This window comes from Armigeres subalbatus, unplaced genomic scaffold (genome assembly GCF_024139115.2).
Source record: "Armigeres subalbatus isolate Guangzhou_Male unplaced genomic scaffold, GZ_Asu_2 Contig515, whole genome shotgun sequence".
NCBI lineage: Eukaryota > Metazoa > Arthropoda > Insecta > Diptera > Culicidae > Armigeres > Armigeres subalbatus.
The window spans coordinates 37,618-43,617 of record NW_026943277.1 but is presented as its reverse complement, the minus strand read 5'-3'; the positions used below and the strand labels follow the sequence as shown (position 1 = coordinate 43,617).

Sequence of the window (6,000 nt, the reverse complement as noted above, 5' to 3'; positions counted from 1 at the left end):
TATAGAAAAGCATGCTGTGTGTGTGCTTTTTTTTTGTAAAATTGAATATAGGTCAAAAACAAGGTCAAAAATGTATTTTTCGTATATCTTTTATTATAACAAATTATTAATTATTTTATTTTGCCTTGATGTTATCAAGTTATTTTCTTTTACTTTCGTTTTTCATAAGAGTTAACACAAAGTGGGATAATTCGTACTTCATAATCTCGTTCATAATACGGTTTCGTATTATTACAAATGATATAATTGCTCATTTGGTTGATCAATTGGTTGTTCATTGTAGGAAACATGTGGACGTCCTTGTCCTTGTCATGAAACATCATTGTCGTAGAACTATACTGCGATTTGTTCTTCGAAATTTATCTTCAGCTTGTCCAAATAGGTGATGAATGAACGAATATCGAATGCGTATGCGTGATGCAGTTGACATGACAGTTCGTCGAGCTGAGTTGATTGACACCATGGATACCCGGTACTTCTATAAAAATATATCATTGTTTTAGTGATGTGAGCCTAATTGTATACGAATGAAACATGGTAACTTGGCTTTGAAACCTCGCAGTTAACCCTTTCTACGGCAAGGCAGTGGCAACTAGGTATATTAATACAATTGTCACCAAAAAAATGTTTTTCTGTTAAAAAGCTCTTATTGCTTTACTAACTATTAGGTACTCACAAAGTGACTATATTCGATATTCAATAGTGAATTCGACCCGTACAAAGTTTGTAATGTAAATTTGAGAAAAGTTTTTTTACGAACAGATCATAATTTTTGATTTAATAACTGTTTAGTGTTAAATAAAATATTTTTTTGTTGATTTCAGCCGTTGGAAACGGCTGTTCTTTGGGTCTACAATACATACTCATGTCATCGTAGATTCATCTCGATAACTGACTCCTCTTGACATTGCCTAAAATTTCAATAAATGTTTAGACTGAGTCTTTTTGTGGAGCTTTTTCTTCTTATTATTATTGGCCCCACTGGGACATTGCTGCCTCGTTGCTTAGTGTTCATTCAGCACTTCCACAGTTATTAACCGCAAGGTTTAAGCCAAGTTACCATTTTGCATTCTTTCTGGGATTTTCGACCCCCTCCCCCCATGTAAGATTTTTTTTTCATAGAAATGATTTTCTATTTATATGGTGCGAAAGAAAACGACTTATGCAATATATTTCACCCTCACAATACAATCATTTGCGGGTTACTAAATTAAAATTGAACGTCGTACGTGTATCAGCACCAATCGGTATTAAGTAGTTGGCGATGGATTTTGGGGGAGGCACTGACAAACGATGGACCGGAAACAGTATCAGTCAAACCTGAATAGAATCGACAGCCGGGGATGCGAATCTCGATGAATTTTGCGATACCTTCCAGGCACGTAGTAGTTCTAGGGTAAGAATATTTTAGTAAAAATAGAGATAAGAATCACAATCGAAATTTACCTGAACGATACAGCGGTCACTGATACACTGGGAACCGGTTTGCTGCTTTGCTGTCGTATTCCATTGGTCTGGGCTTGAGATAAGCTGCTAGTTTATGGTCCGTTGTGTGTTCTTATCTGCTACTGAAACCTCCTTAGAAAGCACACGGAAATCACGGAGGAGAGATGCTCCTATACCTATATGCATCAATATAAAGATATATTTATAAATAACATAGATTATATGTAATGATGCATTTACTAATTAATTTACTAATGAAAATTATATGATTCCGAACTACTTACCGACCAAAGGACACTCGCCTCGAGGTTTGGTTTAACAGGCATTGGCAATGCTGACCAACAAAAAAGGGCCCAGAAGGCCAGAATTATTGTTAGCAGCGAAATCAAAACGCATCCTACTGTATAAAAGGCATATTCAGCGTCTTGCATTTCTTATTCTGGGACTCGTGCCAAACCTTGTAAATCATCCGGAAACCGCTATCGTACATGTACGATGCAGTTGCTGCATTGTCTTCATCCGCTCACTGGAAGGGTCGGATATGTTGGATCTACGCTCGTCCTTCATATTTTGGAGCCGCTTAGCTGTTTGGGTAATATGGGTCAACTTGGTTGGTTCCATTGCAATCAGATTTCACGCCATATAGGGGATTCCCTTCCGATATAGATCTTCATCGAATCAATCTCCTGAGTTGGCTAATTGAGCTGAGAACCTGAGAACCGATCATCGGAAAAATTCCCGTAAGCACCTCTGGTAAACACGTATATGCGCTTGAAAGAAAAAGGTTATTTGACGTCTGCCAACTCTATGCTGCCAGTTGTACACGGCGTGAAAATTTACGCCAAAAGTTATTAACTGACAGCAGGTTATAGTGTCTTTTCATTTGTATACCTAGAACTCTACACACCGATGGAGACTTCAAGCGCAACACGAAAAAAATCCTAGTGTCATGTCCCGGTTATTAGTTCCTGACTATAGTAAAATATCTCGTTAAAATAGAAAATATTCCACTAACAAACATGAGTCGACTTACATAATCAGGAGCATCGCCCAATGATTGTGTTGTTTTTAAAACAGGGAAGGAAGAAATTATGTCTCGTGCCAATTCCGTTTTGTCAGCAGTTGTAGGATATCTGTAATAATAATATATGTTTTGAAGTATGTAATTATAATTAATATATATGTCATAATAAAATGTAATTGAAATTCATTTTATCTTTTTTCAAAGTATTCTAGATTTGTTAAGCTGTTTTGAAAAATTACTCTAGGATTGAAGTTGCCATTTTTACTAAAACTGTTTCAGTGTGTAACTCATTTGACATGACGATAATTTTGTTTATCTTAAATCCTAAAACTAGTATTGAAGTGGTTTTTGTATTATTTTATCAGTGATAAAGTTGATAGACTTACACTTTGTCATTCAACATGCTGGAAACCAGCGGGTTGCAGAGGATTCGCACCATCAATAACAATTCTGTATGGACAGGAACTATGTTCTTGTCCAGTTTGGAATACAAAATTTTCCTGAACTTGGCGTTTTTCTCCAGCAGATCGCGGATCTAAGACAGGTAAGATAAACATATAATATATTTAAAGTCGATGATAATCAGCTTATTTACCTTTTCTGTTTTAGATACATTTCGTTCAGCCAGCTTGGATGGACCAGGTTCAGATGACATTCCCGTAGAGGTTGATGCTAGGGTAGATGAGTGCATCGATTCATTTGGAACTGAATCATTGACTACCTTTTCTCTGAGTTTCTGGAGCTTCTCGACGACAGACAAAATAATAAAACGGGGTCCCATTTGATCAATACCGATGGATATCAAATGTGCATCGTTGAGAAACATTATCGATTGATCTGTGAACTTATTAACTGGAAGAAGTGTATAACGTTATTATAAATTGTTTATGTATGTGAATTTTTATTCTGTACAATTTACGTGAGTATTTAATTAAATAAAGTAACAAATGTTTAAATACGTTTAACAAATTTATTATTGAAACATTCTTTATTTACTATTGCCTTAGTTGTTACTCATCTACATATTTTAAGCTTATATACAGTAAGTCATTCGAATCGTAACCAGGGACTAAAGGCTGCCTTACACCTCGGGAAAATTTTCCGCCGGAATTTGGTCCCCGTGTATTTTAAAGGGGGCCGGGATTTTGATTTTCCGTGCCCAAATTCCGAAAACATCGCATATGCAAAAATACATGGGGAAAAAATCCGCGGACCAAATTCCCGAGGTGTGAGGCTACCTTAATACCGGGATACGACACTCGCAATTTTCTCGTGTTGCACTTAATTCTCAATCGGTGTGTAGGAGTCCTAGGTACACGCTTACTTCAGTTCACCCAAATATGGGTGAAGAGTACCTATAATCGCCAAAAAGTGCACATACGTATTTATGGGTGAATTGACATTTACCTATTTATAGGTAAACTGATTTCACCAGGGATTTCACCCATATTTAGGTACTTACAGAGGAGCAATTTATAGGTTAATTTCACCCATATTTGGGTGATTTTTTGTGCTTCAATTTTGTGTGACATACTGTCAAAAAAATGTTTTGAAATAATTGTATAACATAAAGATTAATATCTATAAATTTATTTTTAAAATTTCCCAATAACAAATTAATCAAAATTTAAATTGAAAGCCGTGGGAGATGAGAATTACGCGTCGCCGGACATATCTGCTTGTCGAGAATCCGATGTAGCGGGAGTGACGGAAATCTGATTCCATGGCAAATTCATCGGCTAATTCTGTGAATGGAAAAAAGGAATTTTAATTTTAGGAACGCCGTCGTGGATCACTGTTTTACCGGTTTTACCTGCTGTACATTATGTTTCGGTAATCGCGGTAACTTCTGCATTCCAAAAGTGGGTTGCATTCTTCGTGGGTCGTGCCTCTTTTCTTCTTCGTCGAATCTGTTGGGAGACCCATGAGAGTATTTTGTCCGGGCCCACTCTGCCAATCTTCAGCAGCGGAAGTAGTGACATTTTATATTTCTGATTTTTGGGGATTTGAACAGCGGAGTGAGTCTAAAATCCGAGATAATAAAGTGCGTCAAGATTCATTTGCATAGGAAAAATTTCAATTTGGGCAGCACCCCTATTCCCGTTCTTGACGTTTATCAACGAGGACGGAAATGACTGGAATAAAGGTGCTGCCTTAATGATTCTTCACTCATTAGATAAATACTTACCAAGAGCAAGAATCGCACGATCCTTTTTTATTTGGAACTTTTTGCTTTTTGGCGCTTCTCTCAGCAGCTCCAGCTCAAGGATATAATTAATCGCCATGACCGAGGATCACACAGATTTTTCCATTTTTGTTGTAGGTAGAACCGATTTCACCGTGTGGTTTGGAAGAAGAATCGAAGTAAATGTTATTATTTTCATCCATATATGGGTAAACATTTTCACCCATATTTGGGTAAATTCAATTTCTTTAGATTATAGGTAAAGTTCACCAATTTTATTGGTGAATTACACCCATATTATTAGTATTCTATGAATTACTCAAATATGGGTAAATCAAGTACCTATTTATAGGTAAACTGATCTAAGCGTGTATACAACTGAAAAGACACTAAATATGCTGTCAGTTATCACGCATGTTTCTCTCACCGTGTATTACTGACAGCATCGATGTTTTTGTTATTTTTGTCAAACCTGTGTCAAGCGTCCGGTTTATTCTCTCGCTTTTATTTTCGTTGTAGGTATTTTTTTTGCAATTTTCCAAATTTTTAATAGAAATGAAATAACTTTGGTTTAATTTCCGTATCATAAGGACGCTTGTCAGCGGTTATTTCTAGATTGCTTTGAGAATAGGTCGTATGTGCAAAAGAGAGTCTCTCTTTGGATCTATTCTCTTTCGATTATTACGAAACTATACAAAAGTTTACTTCGAATTTCTTGGCAGATATCCAAAGACGATAGCTTTGTCTATCATGCTGAAGTGGAAATGTAGCAAAACATGCAAAACTAGCCGAAATTTTAGCGAAAGAGAGCGCGATCAAAGAGAATCTCTTTTTTGCACATACGACCTATTCTCAAAGCAATCTAGATTTATCCAGATATGGACTCCAACGCGACAGCACAGCAGCGTCCTGGCAAGATGTTTTTGGATGTTTCTGCATCGGTCGATTTCCCGTCGCACCAGCTGCTCCTTCAAGCCCGAGCTGAATTGCATGCTCGTCTGGTTGCCCCAGGAGAAGATGTCTGGCTCAGTACTCTAACCAGGAACTAATAACTAATTGCCCCACTCTCGCCAAGTCGTTTTGCACCTGGTCTGCCCACCTCGCTCGCTGCGCTCCACGCCGTCTTGTACCTGCCGGATCGAAAGCGAACACCATATTTGCAGGGTGGCTGTCCGGCATTATTGCAAAATGCCCTGCCCATCGTACCCTTCCGGCTTTAGCTACCTTCTGGATATTGGGTTCGCCGTAGAGCTGGGCGAGCTCGTGGTTCATTCTTCGCCGCCACACACCGTCTTCTTGCACACCGCCAAAAATGGTCCTAAGCACCCGTCTCTCGAATACTCTG

At 37.9% G+C, this 6,000-nt stretch overlaps 3 long non-coding RNA genes across 3 annotated transcripts; 1 reads left to right on the top strand and 2 right to left on the bottom strand.

The window, feature by feature from the left end:
- Window positions 1-487: 487 nt before the first annotated feature.
- Window positions 488-2,230, bottom strand: LOC134204287 (uncharacterized). The gene is made up of 3 exons (XR_009977819.1): window positions 1,731-2,230; window positions 1,447-1,622; window positions 488-1,391 (listed from the first exon to the last, which is right to left on the bottom strand). It is a non-coding gene; the product is annotated as an uncharacterized LOC134204287 (long non-coding RNA).
- A 372-nt stretch (window positions 2,231-2,602) lies between these two features.
- LOC134204294 (uncharacterized) lies at window positions 2,603-3,439 on the top strand. The gene is made up of 2 exons (XR_009977824.1): window positions 2,603-3,014; window positions 3,080-3,439. It is a non-coding gene; the product is annotated as an uncharacterized LOC134204294 (long non-coding RNA).
- A 605-nt stretch (window positions 3,440-4,044) lies between these two features.
- On the bottom strand, window positions 4,045-4,826 carry LOC134204303 (uncharacterized). Its single transcript, XR_009977832.1, has 3 exons — window positions 4,659-4,826; window positions 4,284-4,494; window positions 4,045-4,215 (listed from the first exon to the last, which is right to left on the bottom strand). It is a non-coding gene; the product is annotated as an uncharacterized LOC134204303 (long non-coding RNA).
- Window positions 4,827-6,000: the final 1,174 nt, after the last annotated feature.